Genomic DNA, 20738 nt, shown 5'->3' on the forward strand with positions numbered 1-20738 from the left:
TATTGTGGATATCTGGTGATCTCTTCTTCTTTGACCATCTTATACAGAAACACAACAGAGGCGAAGTGCGGCGTGCGGCGAGCCACCATGCAATATCTATGTCTAAGCTTAGCGAGCTGCAGCCGTTTGATTCTGTGGTGAAGTGCGGCCAAACTAAACTTTGGGGATAGATTAACTTTTGGCGGAGAATTGCGGGACGTGTTGCCCTGGCAAGCTTTGCATTTTGCATTTCAAATATTGTCACGACTGTTGTCTGGGTCGAGTTGTGTAACGTTAACTAAAATTGTGACCACTTTCGCCTCGCCATTCACTGTGACACGCCCTCTCTGTGGCTTCACTGCAGCTCATATTTTCTCTCCTAGATGTGCCCTTCGGTACCGAAATTTGGCACCGATTGATTTAACATGAATCGGTACTCGGTAGTACCAGCGTAATTCACACGGTAGCATTAAAAGCACGGACATCGGTAGCCAACTTCATGGTACATGTCCACAGCCTCCGTCCTTTCCACGTTTCCCATTCATTGTCTATGTAAGCAGCCGTGCAATGCATTCTGGTAGCGTGGCGGCACGATTCGAGAGACGGTGGCGTCACGTTGGCTGCTCCTCATTTGCATAAAGTTGAGGTCTAGGCTACTTAATGCAAATCACGGGCGTCCGACGCGACTCGCCACCTCTGGAAACTCCCAAGAAACGTTTAAACTAAGCTTTGTTGATCCAAAATAAAGATAGATTCAGCAACTGCATGGCTTATTTTTTCACATAAAATGTTTTCAGAAACACATTTCGGTGAACTGTTTTTGTGATATACAGTAAGAGAAGAAAGTTTCCAAACGAGCTGCCATGTTGGTTCCGGTTTGAAAGCTGGGAGCAGCAGCCCAGGACGGAAAGCGTCCAATCGGGTGTCTAGTGTCTAGTTGCAGCCCATCAAGCGTCCAATGCTGGGAAGCGAGGCGATTCCTCGCGATAAAAACGCCCCTGTGGACACGTACCATCATTCCTGTGACTCCTGTGTCGACCTATGTTTCAAAGAATTTCTTCCCACCTGAAACGCATGAACATGCCTCCCGGCCGCAGAAAAATTTAATTATTACGAGCCGCACTTTGCCTCCGCTTGAAGTGTTCCCAGCATTACTTCTTTAATTTAAACGTGTTGACACATTCTGCAACAAAAGATGCCAAACTGATGAATACACACACATAAAGACACCACACATATACTGTATATGTACACATACCCCTCAAGCATTTCCGACTGACGGTTCACATAGAGCAGCATTTTTGATTTGCCAGTAAGTTATATTTAATCTGTGCACAACATACAGTATAATGTGTGATTAAATCCTGCTTGATGTGTGTGAAAGCGAGGAAAAGCCGCAGCTTTAACCAGCTGCCTGTCTTAATATGGAAGCTGGCATGAAAAAGAGGAGGCAGGAGATTCCCTCATCCCACTGTCTGCCTTTCTTATTAAATGCACACCGCTGGTAGGACTCTCCTCCTGCAGACAGCGTGCTGCGATGTGTGTGTGTGTGTGTGTGTGTGTTTGTGTGTGTGGAGACTTTGTGAATTTGCAAGTCCCCTGTGATACAGGAGTTGTTTATTTCATGATGCAAAATATGTTTCATTATGAGTGACACCGTGAACATGAGGACAGAGAGGGAAAGAATTTGAATGTGTTAGTGTGAGCGTGCGGGTGTGTGTGTGTGTGCTCGTGTAGCCTTGAGGCAGCTTCTTGTGATGTTTAAGCACATTTTCATGTCTCCTCATTAAATCAAAAGGAACAGATCTTTTTGAAGAATTGCTGGTGTGTGCATGTGCATATGTGGGCTTTTCTTTGTGGAGGTGGAGGGCCGTCATTGGCTCACTTTTAACGACGCAATCACAGAGATTGCAAAGTACTTGGTCATACAGTATGTGCAATGACAATGAGGGGGTATCCAAGAGCACCTGCTGGTTTCATTCATGTGGGTATAGTTTGCCATACGCACAAGGGCTGGATGAAGTGGAATATAAATTGGCAGGTTTGGTGATCGTACCTCTCAGCCAGTCACATTACTCAACTCATACCTTTTTTAAACAGCTGTGCCAGTTTCTGCAAGTGGAAAAGTCCACATGGTTCAAACTTTATCTAGAGATGGTTGTGGAGTTTTTTTTCTAAACTTCAGCCAAGTTGATGCCATAATTCTACTATACTGTATCACAGGCCCTGTTCACACCTGGCATTAACATGCGTCCTCAGTGATCGGATCACAAGTGGGCAACTTGAAGTACGTCTGTTCACACCTGGCATTAGAATGCATCTCCACATGCGTCTTCAGTGGCCACTTGTGATCCGATCTCACTTCCCCGCCCCATATGCACATAAACACTTAGTAAACACACGGCTAGTACAGCAGCCGTTGTGACGTAATATTACATGAATGTCAGTAGTAATATCCTACATATTCGTTAATTCTGGTAAATTGTTTTAACATCAAAATAAAAGGTTATTGTACAGGCAGTCCCCGGGGACCTCCGCGCCGCCTTGATAAGAATGCACTTTGCGTGCCTAGTCTACATACAGTAGAGCACAGAGGCCGTTTCCATGCTGACAAGCGCCAGTGTCTGCCTGTTTATTCACCTGAGGAGCGCAGTGATCCCACGGATCCCAGCTGGACATCAGATCAGTAGGTGGTCCTTAATGTGGCCCAGGATGCATTCGCATACACACCGCTAAGAAATGTGGTCATATGTGGCCCAGACCACCTCTGAATGTGGTCCAATCTCAATGTGTCCTCAATGCGTCTTGAGTGTGTTCACACCTGTACTTAAAGCTGTCCATTTGTGATCCGATCACTGAAGACACATGTTAATACCAGGTGTGAACAGGGCCACAGTAACATTTAAAAGTGTTGAATTCATCTTCTTTTCAAATACCAACATCTCGCCTTATGTTGCCTCCTCTGTATGGACCTCCCTTTCATTAAGCTTTTCTCGCTGGGAAAGCAAAACGATGATCACACTTGATTATCTGCAAGTGTAAAGTAAGAAAACATTTTTTTTCTTGTAGGGCACGGTCACACATGGGTGAATGCAGGCAAGTGACCGTCGCCTGCCGAGACGATATTCTTGCTGGATGTGGGCAGTGCCAAGTGGGGTCAAACATACACGTCTTTGCTATTGGTTGGGGCTTCAACTTCGCCGGTCAAAGTTCACAAAGTTGAACTCCACGCAAGAGAAGATGCGAACTTGCTTTGCCACGCAAAGCGAATGTTTTATTCACCCTTTCGTATAGAAGTGGAAGTGAACGAAGTGGAATTGAACGAGGCAAATATTTGCCAGTGTTAATCTTGTGCATGTGTGACCGTGCCCTCACTCTTTCTCTCTATAATGAGTGTTTAAAATAATAAATTATAGATTGTGAAAAGATGGATCAGCAGGGGAGAACATCAGTTGAGATATCTAACCAGAAAATGACTTTAGTAGAAGTTAAAGTCACCTATTAGAATATTATTTTGATTTAAAGTCTTAAAGTGTTTGATATTTACTGTACTTAAGGAATCAAATATAATTTTCTGATATTAAATATACTAAGCTCTGCAAGTAAAAGTACAAGTAAATGGTGTTAATAAAAAAGCAATCAAGTCAGAATTTTGAGTTAATTCCTTTTAACATGTTCGCCACCTTAAACATGGAGGATACATTTCACTTGAAGAAAACGAGGTCTTCACATTTTAAAGGATTTAAATAACAAAATCCAGTTTTCCATCCCTTGTAATCGTAAGTAGCATGTAGCATGATCTGACATGCAGCCTGCTCGGACATGAGCCCAAATTAAAACTTAACTACGGCTTTGAGAGCACTTTGTTTGCATTTGTCCATCACGTGAATGATATAACTGTAAGCTAGGACCGCTGTTTCACCAAACTTGCAATAGTGACAAGTAACGAAGATGCTTCGGGGAAATGTATCGGAGTAAAAGTGCACATTTTATTCAGGAAATGTAGTGTAATGAGTTAAAGTGAAAGTTGAAAGAAATATAAGAACTCAAGTAAAGTACAGATACTCCCAAAAAATACTTAAGTACTGTAACAAAGTGTTATTACTTCATTACATTACACCACTGAAAATGTGAAAATTTGACATACTGTGGCACAGAAACCGAGTGACTAACTTATAAGACTTAATACGATTTTAAAATGTGGCTACACTCAACACATTACACAAGTGTGCAGTGAATGCTCTTTAATGATATGCACTTCATTTGTGGAACTGCTAATGTTTTGTGGCGGAGTTATGAACCTTTGCTTTGAATCCATCACATCTCGTAACACTCACTGGATGATGCTAAACAGGAAAACATCAAAGCGCTCTTTCTTTAGTAAGCAAGCTGCAGCTTTCTTCGTCCTCACTGCCTTCACTTTTTGTCTGGCCCAATCAAAGAGTTGTTCAGACGGTGATTCCTCTGGAGTTTTGATTAATAGCATTACATTAAATTTCGGGAGCCGGAAAGTGACAGAAAAGGAGAGAGAGAAATGGACGGAGAGAAAAGTGTAAAAGGAAGAGGAGAGAGAGAGAGGAACACTCAATCTCTTTGTATTTCTCTGTAATAACAAGTCTCACTGTCAGTTGTTTCTGAGGAGGATAAACTGTTGTTGACACGGCATCCCTGGAAAGACTTTCACTTCACTTCACTTCAGTTTAGTTCACTTCAGTGCAGTTCAGTTGAAACTACTTCAGTGAATTTCAAGTTTAGTTTAGCAGTGCCCCTAAAAAGGATGATCATTGGAATTAGTACTTTTTTAAAACACCTTTTTAAAGCCTTTGTATTTTCTGTAAAGCGTTTCTTTTAATACATCTATGCAGTATGATAACTGTGTGCTACTATACGAACATTTTATTTGCTTTATCCTAGTTTTTAAATGCAGATTTATAAGAGACACTTTCTCTCTCCCCGTCTTCTATGAAGGCTGCACAGATTTTAGGAAACATTTCCGCTATAATATTCTCAACAGCTGAACTTCAAGCCTCAAGTACAGTGTGTAAGTATTTTTAAAAGCAGCTGTTATTCAGTTATTCATCGACTAAGATGTTGTGGAAATGGAAAGTTCCTTTTCATTTAATGATCGCCTTCCCAAGACCTCGCCTCAGGCAACATCTTTTTACAGATGTGTGTGTTTTGCATCGTCTTATCGACATTATAGTCGGGCTGGTAAGGTGAGAACCGCGTCATCACGGCACAGCTGCTTCACACTGACTATCACCAAATGTAGTTTGTCGGGTGTGTGGGCACCTGTCTTGGCACTGTGTGTACTGAAACGGGTGCACATCTGTGTTCACTGATGTGAGAGAGAGTGTATACATTGAGGTGAGTGAATTTGAACACCAGCCAACAAACATTTAATTCTCCCTGATGCTCCACCTTCACAGTCACTCTGTGAAAGCGGCAAACTCTGTATCATTAGCAGAATGCATTAGTCTCCCCTTGACAGCTTGCCAGCTGAAACACCAATTAATATTCACATCCCACCCTTAATGGAATCAGAGGAGCCAAAGACAGCATCATTTTTTTTTAGGAAAAATGGACTGCTGTCCAGGTACTATCAGGTCATATGGCGCATAAAACACAGATACAGGCAAATAGTTACACCCAAACAGATCTGTGTGTGTGTCTGTTTATATGATTAAAGGTGTGTGGGTGAGAAATCCAAATAGAAAACAGGCTTATGTGTGGTGAAATTGAATTTTAATTGACAGTAAAGCTCAAGAGATTAATCTGATTTCTGATCTGATTTTAGTTATGTGTCTCATTTTGGAGGAGATACAATATCTTACTCAATGGATATCTTATTAAAGTCCCCAGATTGAATTTCCCCTGTGCCAGGGCAACCAACGTGGAGCTGGAAAGGGATTGACTTCTCTATTTATTTTAGATTAGCTGTTGTATAGATGATGGTTATTTTGTGCATTTTAAATTGGCACTGATATGCCTTTCCTGTTGAAGGTGGAGTGATTCATGCAGGGTGCGACACGGTCGCTGTAGCGTTGGTCAGGTTGCCCTTCCCCGTCTGCTCTGTAAAATGTGTTTCCCTGGATGCTGTAAATGGATTTAAGCTTTACTCGGCCTCCCACTCAGCAGATCTCCCAAGCATACACCTCCCTCCCTGCGTGGTGCTCCAATATTTCTCTCTCTGCTGGGCCTCCACCGGTCTGTGTGTGTGTGTGATGATGTGGATGCAGCATGTGTGTCTTTACTGTGTGTGCTTGGTGAGTGTGTTTAGTGTTGCTTCACGTGTCGTCCTGCGAGACTGGCTCACATTTATATCCTGATTGTCTGTGATTTATTTAGCCCGGGTGTCCATATGTGTATGTGCAATTACTCACGTTTCCATGCATACGTGCATGTGTGTGTGTGTTGGTCATTCAGTGTGACTATATACCCGCCAACTTGTCCATGTGCACCTCTTCAGGCTCTCCAGGCTCTTACAGATACAGCCTCCCTCCGTGCTGGTGTCCAGGCCGATCCGTGACGGGTCCGTGCTGGGTCCCTGGCTGAAAGGAAATCCCCCGCGATGACATAGTGAACGCGGGGGCCAATTCGTAACGCCCCTATGGCGCCATATGTGGAAACAAGTTGCAATGGTTCATCTATTTGCCAGGCGGAGCAGTGATTATCGAAGCTGAAGCAGTCGTTTACTGCACCTGAAATCAGCTGTTCATCTGTTCTTATCATATTTGATGTGTATGAGGACGTGTGCTTCCCTCACAGAGCATACTTTTAATGATTATTATCATATAATGTTCATATCGTGATGATCAGGTCGTGAAGCGCTTTTTGTAAAACACCGATACAGATCGTTGTTTTTATGTATAAAATAACAAGACGGCTGAAGGAGACACGCCTGTAGTTACTGATTATAGCCTACCATCTGAAAATACTTAAGTTTAGCAGAACCTCTAAAAAGAAACCTCTAAAAAAGGATGATCATTGGAATCAACACTTTTATAAACACCTTTTTAAACCTTTTATTAACCTATGTACATAAAATTCTAGGTGGCTGCACCTGTACTGTATACTTAAGGTGTATGTGTCTGTAGCCGTGTCACATGGGTTGTCGAAGTGGTTTGTTACATGTTTGTTGAACACTCGCTGTGCGTGAGACTTTACTGTATGTAGTAATTTGTTGTGTGGATTTGGATACAAATGTGTGTTCATTAATGATGTTTACTGGAACGCCGTTGCACCAGAAGTATTGATCGGAACCAGGCTCTCTGTGTGCGTGTGTTTGTAGCAGTGAGACTATTGATCTCCACCACTCCCAATAGTGTTTATTCCTACAGCAAGTCTGTCAAAAGCCAAGTGTAAGTAATCCCTCTTCCCCATTTTCTCTGCACCTTTTTCCCCCTCTTATACTATTTGTCTCACTCAGTCAGATTCAAACATTCTTTTTAAATGATTGTATTCATATTTCGTCAGTCTTGCTTTTATATTTATATACTGTCAACAGTGTTTGTCCTCTTTTATTTTGAAAAAAAGTGTATATATTTGGTTGGGTAGCTCTGTTTCCTGTGTAGTAGCCCGCCACCCTTCTGCATTCGAGAACATGAACATGCTGTAGCATCATATTACGCTCGCTGCACTGTGACTAAATTCCACAGATAAACGTCTTCTTTTTTTAAAGAGTCCTATTCGCAGCGTGTGTTGTGGTTTGTGTTTGAAGCTACGGGGCTCAGTCTCTCTCTCTCTAATTGCTTTTGACTTCCAGCTTTTCAAACACATTACCATGACAAGGCAGACTCTGAATCCAAACTGTATTACATTAATTGTTTGTCAGAGTTGCTGTGTGACAGATGAAAGGCACAAAGACGTACACGCACGTACACACAATCCGTAATGCTGCCTAATAGCCACCCACATCCCAGCCAGTGCTTTGACAACACTTTTATTTGTTTTTAATGTTTAATGGCTTGTATCTCGCTTCCATGACGCTGAAGCTTACACTGTTTAAAAAAAAGCATTTCAGTGTGAGACACATAATGTTGATCTGTGTTCCTTTTAGGGCTGTCATCAACCAAAGGAATTCGTAGTCGACTAACACTCATGTGATTTTGTCGACTAATAGATTAGTTGATTTAATCGACAGTTTCTCCACAAAGAATCACACTAGAGCACCACTTTAAATCTGCTGTTTACCAGAGATGTGCTCGTAAGTTTCTTGGAAATAAGTCATTCAGCATGAAAAAAAGTATAAAAAAAAGTCTAAAGAAATCTTAGTCATCAAAGACCAAAATGACCGATTAGTTGACTAATCGACTAAGAGGAGGCAGCCCTAATTCCTTTTGTTGGCAGAGTTGAAAAGATGTCTACGTTCATGCAGCCAGTGATGTTCATGTTCATTTTCATGTTCATGTTCATGTGACGTAGTGCTGTTCAGACACAGTTTGGGCCACAAGTGCATTTTATAACTGAAGTAACTGAAACATTTCAAGTGATTGCTACAGCTTTTGAGAGTGTTGCGTTTTTCCATGGGTTCCAGTTACTAGTGTTGGACAAATTACTTATTTACATTTAATAAATCATACATTTCATAGTACTCTTTAAAGTACTGACTTTAGGAGTTGGGCTTTGCTTGTTTTTTGCTTGTTTTTTTTTATTATTGTTTTTTTAAAGGAGCACTTTTCTTGTGTATAACTGTTTTTCTTTCTTTCTTTCCTCCTGTTTTACTTTGTTGCGTGCATTTTGTTTTAATCGGTATTGTTGATTAAGACAATTGTGCCATAGCTGTATTTTCATCAATAAAATAATTAGGGCTGTCCTCGATCGAAGGAATTCCCGACTAACTCTCATACGATTTTGTCCACTAATCGATTAGTTGATTTAATCGACGGTTTCTTCACAAAGAGTCACACAAAGGCACCACTTTAAATCTGGTGTTTACCAGAGATGTGCTCATAAGTTTCTTGGAAATAATAATTCAGCATGAAAAAAGGCATAAAAACGACTAATCAACTAAAGAAATCATCTTTGATTAAGACCAAAAAAAACTTTCTTTACAAATGACTTCACAGCAAAAGTAATTAGTTACATTACATGTTACAATACTTTCAACAACAACTCCACTGCATTTAACCCATCCTTAGGAGCAGTGGGCTGCTGTAAAGCGCCCGGGGAGCAACTTGGAGTTCAGTGTCTCACTCAAGGAATCACACCGCCACCCTGCTGAACTACAACCCAACATTAAACTCCTGTTAAGACGGGAAAGATGCCGACTCCCATATATATCACCAAAGTAACAGAGCATTGCTGGGATTACTAACTGTAACGTCTTACTGACTTTCAAGTTGTAATTCCTTACACTATGTCATGTCTTTCTAAGAAAAACGCGTCACTGCTCAACACTATAGTAGCAGAGCAGGGTCTTCTGGTACAACTTCACCTACTTCCAAGGTGCATGGAGAAGGGAAATAGTCTAAAGAGATTAAAACTCTGGCAACACTTGAAGTATAAAGAACGACTTTATTGTGAGACCAATGTGTTTTCTGCTTGTGGCCTTCATCAGGGTCATGGTCAACACTGCCTGTAATTTATAAAGATGGAGGAAAGAGTGATTTATATGATCTAAAAATGATCAACTCTATTGCTGTTATTTCATTGGAGTTTATTACATTTGATTAGATTGAACATTTGAAGTCACTTTTGATGTATCACAGACTGTATGGGTAGATAGCACCTGCAGTTCTTTAAGTGGTAAATTGCTGTAAAAACACATCCTAAATGTATCCCATTTTCCATCCTTGGTGTCGCGTTAGTGAAAGGAGCAATTTACCTGTTAACCTCTCAAGCCCTAGGGTGCTGGACGTTGTGGTTCGCCTAGACAGACATACCCAAAATAAATCAAGAATAGCTCCACAACTACCAGGTCTATATGCCTGATCTTGGTCGCTATGGATAGGTAAGACCTCAGAGAATTCATCCCCAGTTTAAGTAACATTGTGACTGTTACTATGCCTGAGTAAATTCTGATGAAGCAAAGGAAAAATTTACATATTTATCTTTGCCTAAAATGTTTTCTAGATTAGACTGTGGATAACACCATTATAGCAATGATGCCATGCACAGAGATGAATTCATTCAGCAACTCCTTGACTACAACTGTGCCAAAGCAGATATAAATAACACAAAGCACGCTGATTCTACAAAGGTTTTAGTGAGGATAGGACCAGGCGGACTCTCTATTTGGCCACTTGGATACCCAAAGTGTGCCAAATGGGTTTTCTACCTCTTGAAAAGGAATCTGGCTATAAAATACTACTGATATCCACTACAGGAGGCTATATGCACACAATGGAGCCTTTGGCCACGACATTTACCCTGTGCATCATCAGGTTCTACCATTGTGCTCAGTATATAATCAATAAAAAACAACTTAATTGTATAATTTTGACTCCAAATGGAGTAGTTTTATTATAATAATGAAATATGATCAAGTTAAACTTAGATAATAACAAATAAGATCAATAACAATGTAAATAATATAACAAAAAAGAATCCAAAGTCAAGTATGTGCATTCAATATAAAAACATTCCAAAATATTATAAAATATAAATACATCATGCATTGATTTTGTAACTAAAATATTGAAATCATTGCCAAACAAACATTGTTTGGACAAAATACACTTGGAGTGTTGTTTTAGTAGCGCTAAGGCCTCGTCTTTTAGAAACTATTTGGAAAAAAAAGCCCACCACAGCATTTTATGAAGTTTGTAAAGGCAGTGTTTTAACACACGGCTCTACCAGGTTCGGTGTGTAGAAGAGGTTAATTCACACAGTGTTCATTTCACTGTAATATGTACAGTGTAATTTAAGACAAACCATGATAAGCAGATAAGTTTACCAGTCCCAGATACTAGCCTGCTGTATTAATGTGGCGGTGAGGTCACTGTGTAGCTCAGCAGGCAGAGAATGCAACTAAACCTGTCGGGGTGGCGAGTCTTTATTTCCCGCTGGCCACCCTTAGTAAAATGTATGCAGTGGTGATGAATGGTGGGATAGCCGAATGGATTCCACAGGATAGGAGGGGAGCGGAGCAGTGGGAAGGGGCGACGGTTGAGAAGAGAGGTGAGATAGTAATAATAAGATTGGAAAAGAAAAGGGAGGGGATAGATGGAGGGCAGCATGGGTGTTATAAGGGAGGAAAGAGGTTGTTCAGGGTTGAGCAGTGAAGCAGAGAAGCTGTTGCACACTGAGGCTGAATTGTGTGTGTGTGTCTGTGGGTGTGTTTTTGTGAGTAAGCGTCTGTATGAGATGATGAGTTTCCAACCCTAGAACTCAAGGAGCCAAACGTCCTCTCTCCGCCTCAAAGTCACTTTCCCTCCTCCTTCCCTCCTCTTTCTGCCCATCTCCCCATCAGCCCAAAGTCACTCGCTCTCCTCCACTCCTCTTTGACACTCTCTTTCCCTCTCGTCAGGGGGTCCAGTCAGCTCCGGCATTAAGATTCACACAACAACTCCCAGCCATTGAACAGAGGAGTGTGACGTGGCTAGACACGTCTCTTCCTCGACTGTGGTCCTCCCTCCTCAACGTCCCTTTGTTCTCACAGTATACCCCTCCTAAGATCACTATAAAAACATGCTGAAATCCCCCTCATGCATGTTTGCTGTATGCAGCACTTCATGTGCCAAGAGTATGTTGAGACACTGGCATGTGTGTGTGTGTGTGTGTGTGTGCATGTGATCCGACACACATGTGTGTTGTCTCTACTTTTCTCTTTTCTGTGCCGGCCTTGGGATTGCACCTCATTTCTAAATTTATCCTCAAAGTGTGCCACCTCTCCTGTGAGCGGCTGCTGGGATTCTGTAGTGGGGGGGTGAAGAGGGGTGTAGAGATTGGTGAGAAGAGGGGAGAGAGGCGGAAGGGGGTGGTGGTGGTGGTGGTGGTGGGGGGCGATAATCGGGGAGGAGGGAGGAGCAGAGCGGTGAATGAGGGAGGGGGGGTTTGTGGTGTATGTATGTGGGACACATCAGCTCACATCCTTTTCTCTGCTTTCTTCCTCTTTTCCTTATCTCTTCTGCCATCATCCCATCTCTGTCCCCAGGCTGCTGGGTTTGGGGGGGATTAGCATTGTGAATGTGTGTGTTTGTGTGCATATGTCTTGTGTGGAAGAAGCATTTGCTCTCAAGTTACTGCGTACATGGGCCCTCATTTGCATATTTGCATGGTAACATACGTGTTGTACTGAACACAATGTTTTTGTTTACAACACAGCTCCATATAGACTGGACCCTGGAGGCCCTTATACAGCAGATCATCTACACATTAGGATAGGATTACACCTCGTCAGGTAGTGTGTGTGTGTGTGTGTGCATGTGTCTTGTGTGCAAGTAGCATTTGCGCTCAAGTTACTGCGTACATGGGCCCTCATTTGCATATTTTCATGGAAGCATTGTAGGGATGTGACGGTGAGGAAACCACCGGTTAATAAACTTGTGACAACACCGGTGTTACTGATTACACCGGACATTTTACAAGAAAAGATGACGGCTGTGATCGCTCCGTCCTCCGCACTGAGATTGCCTCATTGTGTTATGGATCCTTAGGCATTTTTTCTTCGCTTTAAAGTGGCAGTAGGCAGTTTATATTTTTGGCATCATAGGGAAAAAATTCCATAATAACCTTTCAGCATATTGTAATTCAAGTGTTCTGAGAGATAACTAGACTTCTGCTCCTCCTCATGGCTCTGTTTTCAGGCTTTAGAAAATCTAGAGACTTTGACCAATCACAGGTCATTTCATTGAGTGAGCGTCGGTCATGTGACCGGAACTTGGCGTTCCTTCACCAGATTTCACAATGGCTGCCGCGTCACAAACTTTCTCATTTTACAGCTAAACCATACACTACGAGATGATTCTGAAAACATTTGAGGAGAGAAATAGGCATTAACGTAACAGAATATTGATTCATATTTGATCAGCGCTGCCTAGTTTGACCGTTTGGTCGGAGTTTGTGAGTGATTGACAGCCGGCTCTCATAGACGGCAGATGTACAGCAGATCAACTTTTAGTGCTTGTATTCCTCCGGTCTGTGAAATCTTGCAGATGCCGTTAGGACACTGGAGGACACAGAGGCACATGATTTTTTTTAGGTTACCTATTCCATGTACTACTGTCACGATATAGCGTTAACTTTTTATAATCATATTTGCTCCAATCTCGCCTACTCCAGCTTTAACATCAAATCCTCCGCCATCGTCTTGTCAGTTAACTCTCTCTCGTCCCGTGTGTGAAATCTGACTCCTGCTACTCTGAGGTGAGACTCCGTACAGAGCAGACACTTTCTCTTTCAGTTTATAGCGTCCGTCGTCCGACTTTGTATTGATAACATGGCGCTGATTCGTAAAAAGGAACTAAATGGGTTTTGTTTTTAGAAAAAAAAAAAAAAGAAAAGACGGTCAGGGCGGTAGGCAAGTAATGTAATCGCTGTATGTCAGAACACTGTGTAACACCGGTAACACAGATTACCGCGGCAAACCTTAAACATACATGTTGTACTGAACACACGTGTTTCTGGACCCTGGAGGCCCCTATAAAGCAGATCATCTACACATTTAGGATTACCTGGTCAGATAGTGTGTGTGTGTGTGTGTGTGTGTGTGTGTGTTTTGGGGGCTGATGAAGATACAGCCCCATGTATCCACTTGTGGATACACATGAATAGAAAATCAATAACCTCAGCAGGATTAATTACTGGGCACATAGCACGTGCAGGCTTTAGTGTGTGCACACCACTGTTGTGCACACACATGACATTTGCTCACCTTGTAGGATATTAGTGGGAGAATCTACGGGGCTGTAGTGTTATCTGCCTGCTGCCTATTCACGTCTTCATTGACGTTAAACAATAGCTGTTATGTTGAGGGAATAAGTGGCTCTCTATGTGTCAAGATGTGCGTGTGTGTATTTTTCTACAATAGCTGCTATGTGCGGTTAATCTCTCTCCGACAATAGCCTCCCTGAGCTGCCAGCTCTCAGGCCCACAGGCCTGGAGTGAAGCCTGGGGAGCGGGGTTGGAAGTCACCCAGCCAGGACTCAAGGGACTGGGCTTGGACTGCCTCCAACTCTCCCTGTGTGGGGATGATTGAGGGGGTTGCAAGGACACTACTGCTCTGCAAAGAGGAGGATAGGAGGGGAGAGATAATGAAAGGAGGAGAACAGATGGAAATGGGATAGGGATAGGAAGGGCAGGGAATGAGCAGAGTGGTACATCCAGTTAGGGCTGCTAAAAGCAGTATTCCCCATGCTGTTTGTGGGGCCACCGAAAGAAAAAAAACATCCCCATCTGTTTGTGTCTTTGGGAATTCTTTGTCAGAAATCCCCGCAGTAAGCTCCGTTACACCAAAAGGTTACTGAAATCTGTGTTAGCTGTATTTAATACTGATTCTAAATCTGTGTCAAGGCAGGTCAATTTTCAGGGATAGACGCTCATATTTTTAAGCCCTGGCCCCACGGGCCACCAAGCCCCTAAATTGGATAACCAAAGTACATTCTTGTGGCCCAAAACTTATGTAAACAATACAGGAAAGGCGATTCAACACAACTTAACACAGTCCTTCCTTAACTGTGACATTAACAGAATTAATTGAATGAAATATTTATAAGTTCTTTGTTCTTTTAGTCTCACAGTGCACACACTACAAAAGATACTGTCTACCTTTTTTGCATAAAAATACACAATTCAAATGATTAGGAAATAAGAGATTGTATTTTTATGTAAATATTTGCTTTGATTAAAATAATTCTTGCGCTAGTGTTAGGAAGTTAAACAGGTCATATTTCTCTCTCTGTTATCTATATTATATTTCTGTGAAAACATCTCCTTCAAACAACCGATTTATTCAAGTTTCTTTCCAAAAAACAACATTTTGTAAGCTTACATTTGAACACAACATGATAACGTTATAATTCACCACCACTCTATACTCATTTTTACTTAATAGAGCCTGAACACATCATAACCTCTGTTAACGTTAGCTGTTAGCTTCGTTATTTAGCCAAGTAGGACTGTACTGCCCACCGGCTGCTAACGGCTAACGGCGACCTGAAAGCATTAATGCAGATTGCACCCCTAAAGATAACGCTGTGTCGCTCGCTGCCAGTTACAACACTCCAATAGAAAACAATATAATCAAACTGATATTGTCGCTAACGCTCGTGTCACATTCAGTAAACAGTCTATGGTTAGGAGACGGACGCTGTAATCTCACTGAGCCATGCAGTCTCATCCTTAAGAGAGACCTGAGACCTGATTTGGTGGCCACAGAGCAACTATTTGTGGCCACAGGCCATCGGGCTATAGTTGATGTCGAACCCTGATTTTGGTTTTATAGCCCAGTATCATATTTTTTCTCAATAGGCCTCAGCAACGGTTCCAACTCTGCCCAAGCATCACAAATTCCTCCCAATATAAGAGAACCTTAAAACAAAGAAAGAAAATATAGGGAAAATAAATTCAGAGATTCCCTTTACATGGACGGCTGTTGGTGTAATAGCAGCCACAGGATGGTGTACACTTTGGTTGAGGTAGAAGTCTTAGTTGACATTGCAACTTTGTCATCATGTTAGATGATGTCTGCTGCTTATTGTAATACCTTCTGAACATAATGGCTTGAAATTAACAGTTCTTTGACACTGAATCTGTGTATGATTTGTTCTGGTTTTTCTGTTTCAAAACCGAATCGGAAAAACAAAAGATCAGTGTTTTTTTTCTCCATGACAGGAAAGAAGAAGATTCCGCTGTTATTGAGCTTGTGAATGATATTGTGCTAAGTATGCGTAGGCCTACATGCACAGGGCTGTACGGAAGGAAGAATGAGTCCAACCCTCTGGAGGTAGCATCTTTTCTCATTGATCAGCTGGAGGGGCACGAATCAGGCCTCAGTGTTTCCCATTAATTACGCCTGCCACAGTTTCATTATGAACCGACTATATTGTTATACTTGTCGATGGGTAGGGCAGGTCGGGGACGGCCGCTTGGTGTGGGAGATCCCCCTGTGAGACCCGTTTCCAGGCCAGCCAGTGCCGGGCGCATATCCTCTGTGACGATATGCTGCGACCGTCACAGAGTGGAATTGTATTTGGTCTATCTGACTTACGACATGGACATCTGCTCTGTATGTAGATGGGACATGGACTGTTGGTTACAGTGATTTACTGCAGGTAAACTGTAACTTTACTCACCATGGCAGTGTGAAGGTGGGAAATTTAAATGGCAACAAAACCTAATTTGTAAATGTATTCAACCCAGTTTCATATGGGCTTAATTGCCTCAATTAAATAACCCTCTTGACACCAAGTGTAAAGATACAGATGGTGCAGTTTCAGTGAGTTTCTTTTCTCTAATTTCCCCACTGACACAGCAATCTAAAGAAAGAAAGAACACATTCAAAGTTCACCATCTGTATCTTTACGCACGGCGGTGAGAGGGTGATAATTTATATTTTCTTTGAAACCTCAGAGACGGTACTAAATACCATCTAAAAAATTGAATCACTCGAGTCTACTTCAGTCACAATGTGAGTCTCTGCTACATCTGAAATTCTAATAGACATTAATTAGAAAGACCTCATATCTTTCCAAGCAAGACAGACAGATTTAGAACAGTTTTTAATGGAAATGGTGTCACCATCATTTTACGGGACTTGGGAATATGATGTCATGTGATCGCTCAGTGCGGTATGAGCTGTACTCCTGGTTAGATGTCATGCAGTGTGCTCGGCTTCGGCAATATATCATGCTAAAGCTCGTTCTGAAACATGTTCACTAACCTCAGCTTCTGTGTCTACCTACAGTATTGACTTTTTTTGAGGGCTGCAACTAACTATTATTTTCATTGTTGATTAATCTGTTGATTATATTCTTGATTAATTGATTAGTTATTTGGTCTATAAAATGTCAGAAAATGTCCATCAGTGTTTCCCAAAGCCCAAGATGACGTCCTCAAATGTCTTGTTTTATCCACAACTCAAAGATATTCAGTTTACTGTCATAGAGGAGTAAAGAAACCAGAAAATATTCAGGTTTAAGAAGCTGAAATCAGAGAATTTTGCTTTTTTTTTCTTCAAAAATCACTCAAACCAATTAATCCATTATCAAAATAGTTGCTGATTAATTTAATACTTGACAACTAATCGATTAATCGTGGCAGCTGTACTTTTTTCTAAACTTTATTTGTAGATTTTTAAATATAAATTGTGCACAAAAACATTGAATCAGCAGTGTTATTTCAGGCAACAGACAGAAAGAAAAAGAAAAATGTTCATTTTCAGAGACTTAGTGGTCATAATTGAAGTAAACAAGATAAAGAAAGTTAAGTACAGACATTGGACAATGGGAAAAATAAATAAATAAAGATTAATAAAACATCCATCCAAATGCTAAGTCTAGCTTTAATGGAGCTTGTTCAGCCCAACAGGAGACCGTCTAACTCTAGACCCTTATGTTATGGGAGGGAAGGTAGTTTTAAGGTCGTTACACACCGGGGGCGTTTTTTGTGATTAATTTGCACGTCAGTATATTTTTTCAAACTGTTGTTTTTGTCATGAGTACTTTCACACAGAGCACAAATATAACACAGCGGAAAAGCAACACTTTTTTTTGGATCAAGGGTGATTTTTCTGAGCTTTCACACCGCGAATAAAGTCATCAACCAATCACGTTGTGCGGAACGGGTTGAGTTGCGCCTATTTTTATGAAACGACAACACAGAGGCTCTGTAGTCCGAACCAAGACGGCAACCTTTATTAATCCTTTCAACCTTTACAAAGGCCATCTTATGCCATCTGTCCTTACATTTATACTTCTACACTTCTCTGGTACTTGAATTATTTCATCATGCAGTTATATAAACAAGAATTTTACTGCTGACGTTTAACTGTAAAATGAACCATCTGTAGCATCTACTCCATAAACAGACACCAGTATTCACAGCTATGGCAGATAAGCCACTGAATCACCCATAATTCAATTTAACTTGATGTCAATTGATGAAGTCTGATTAAGAAATGCTCTGAATACCGAGGAGACATTGGCCCCCTGAAACCACCTTAGAGTGGGAATACTTCACAAATTAAAAATATCAGCTACTTACAAGTAACATAGGAAATGTATTTATAAATAATGTTTATTCTGCTAAAGAGCACACAGTTCTTTGTAGATCACAGACAAAAATCCCCAGATAGATAGATGAAAATAAACAACACCTTTTGATTGTTCTAAAGAACAAAACAGGGAATTGCATCCTTGTGTATTTTAGTCGTAGCCGACGTGAGGGGGGAGTGTTACGGCCTTGTGGATGATCTAAATTTGCACTGCTGCAAAGACATGACTTTAGTTGAATATGATCAAGACAAACGTCTCCCTTCACCTCATCTGACTTATTGGTGATGAAACGGGGAAAGTTTCTGGGTCGTCTTGGTCCTTTGATAACACCAACCAAACAGCATGAATCAAGCATCTGAGACTCTAATTATTCTGACTGAGACCAGATCTCACCAGCAGTGAGCCTGTGTGCATAGTTAATGGATGTGTGTGTGTTTCTGTGTGTCCTGTACTGTATGTTTATACAATTTATGTACGTTTGTGCATCTTCCCAACAGTTGATTATTTTTAAGCCAGCCTTGAAGGGTAACTTTTGTATTTTTTCAACCCTATTTTCCCATGTTTTTAGTGACTAATGTGGACAACGATTTTTGAAATCGGTCCAGTATTGAGTGAGAGCGCTGTAGGTGTCCGCTGCTAAACGGGCTGCAATGTAATCGCTCAGGGCAACTCCTCACCATCAATGTACGTCCACTAAAAGTGCTTGTTTTTGCCACCGGCAGGCTCAGATTGCTATTATAAGTGTCTGACAACCTTATGGAAAGGACCCTACCGATAAATAAAACCTTTTTCTTTACCTTTTGCTTGATCCGGTCTGTTTGTTATTGTGTCATGTGACTTGTTGCTGGAAGACAACGGTGGAAACGTGAGTGAATTTGTTGTGTTTGAGTACAGAACGTGTAGATTATGCTGCGTTCACACCTAACGCGATATGATTACATTACAGCCCATTTAGCGGCTGCCTGTTGCAGCGTTCTCCCTCAATACTTTACCAGTTTCAGAAATTGTTGTCCTCATTAGTCACTGTGAAGAAAAAGATAACGCCTGCACACTACTCCATGTCACAATATTGTTTATTGACTGGTGTGCAGGCGTTACCTTTTTCTTTACTGACGCTGTTCTGATAGCCTTGCACCTATGTGATGTGCGTTCATTTTCTTCAACACATTAGTCACTTAAACACAAAAACATGGGAAAACATGGTCCAGGTTGAAAAACATAGAAGTTATACTTTAATGTCTTCATGTTATGTCTTGTGTGTGTGCACACACACTTTCCCTTTTTTTACAGATACACAAAGACACATACACACACCCGCTGCAGAGAGAGGATCCATGTGAGAAATGTGTTTTCAATAAGACCAGGAGCTTAGTGTATTCTGCGTTAAGAGGAGAGCAAAATGAGCAGTTTTTCTCCAAGGAAATATCTAGAAAGAGATTGGACAGCTGCAGCGGTATCACAGATAGTACATGGTAAATGAGCTTAGACTGTGATAGTCAACAGGGAGATAACGATCTCTCTCTCTCTCTGTCTCTCTCTCTCTTGCTTCCATGCTTTTTTTCACATTTCTTTTCCATTTATTCCATCTTCCAATATGCATTTTCACCGTTGCTCTTTCCCTGGTGCTCACTGCTGCTACAACATATCCATCTTGTCATGTTTTCCTCTTTAGAGGTGTATGAGAGAGAGAGGAAGATACAGTATCCCTGTGTATTTAGCTGTGAGTGCATGTGTGAGTGGATCTGTGTGTGTTTGTGACTGCTACAGTTATGCATGCCTGCCCTCACGCCGGGCATAAATCATCATTAGAGATGGCAGGTGTGTGTATGTGTGTGTTTGTGCATGCGTGTACGTGTGTATACTAAGACAAGCCGACTGCAGCAACGGAGCTCTCCATGCTCAACAGGCTGCCTTATTGTTCCAGCTCCAACGCTCTGTTCCACTCCGTTTCCAAGGTTTCCGAGACCTGGGACTGCTGTAAAACACACACACATACACACTGTGCACTGTCTCTGAGAATGGGTGACCTTGCACAGTGATGAGAGACCGGTTGATAAACTCTGCTGAGAGAGAGAGAGAGAGAGAGAGAGAGAGAGTGTTTACTCCGCCTCCATCAAATGGCTCGCACAAGGCTAGTAGGCCGGTAGCTGCGTGGCGGTGGACGAGTGGTTTACACACAAAAATATGGCCTCTGCAGAGCAGCCATTTTACCATCAGACAGCATCAATTCACACCGACTCTGTGCCTTCATGCCTGCATAGAAAAACCTGGGTTAGGCCATAACTATATTTCACATTCATGGCAGGTATCTTTCATTTGAAGCTGCGTATCACTTAAAGCTGCTCCCTCTTAGTCGACTAATCAGTCGTTTTGGTCTTCGTCGTCTAAGATTTCTTTAGTCGATTAGTCATTTTTTATGCTTCTTTCATGCTGAATGACTTATATCCAAGAAACTAATGAGCACATCAGATTTAAAGTGGAGCTTTTTTGTGATTCTTTGTGGAGAAATGAAAAGTTCTACAGATCTGTCGATCACAGAAAATTCAGAAAAATGCACATCAGAATGTTGTTACAAAATCAACATAAATGAATAAGTATTACTCT

General features: G+C 41.5%; 1 protein-coding gene across 2 annotated transcripts in view; it reads left to right on the forward strand.

The window, feature by feature from the left end:
* Window positions 1-20738, forward strand: part of dab1a (DAB adaptor protein 1a) — a 330333-nt gene that overhangs the window by 86022 nt on the left and 223573 nt on the right. The gene's annotated exons all lie outside the window — the stretch shown is intronic.

Source organism: Sebastes fasciatus, chromosome 5, assembly GCF_043250625.1.
Source record: "Sebastes fasciatus isolate fSebFas1 chromosome 5, fSebFas1.pri, whole genome shotgun sequence".
Classification (NCBI taxonomy): domain Eukaryota; kingdom Metazoa; phylum Chordata; class Actinopteri; order Perciformes; family Sebastidae; genus Sebastes; species Sebastes fasciatus.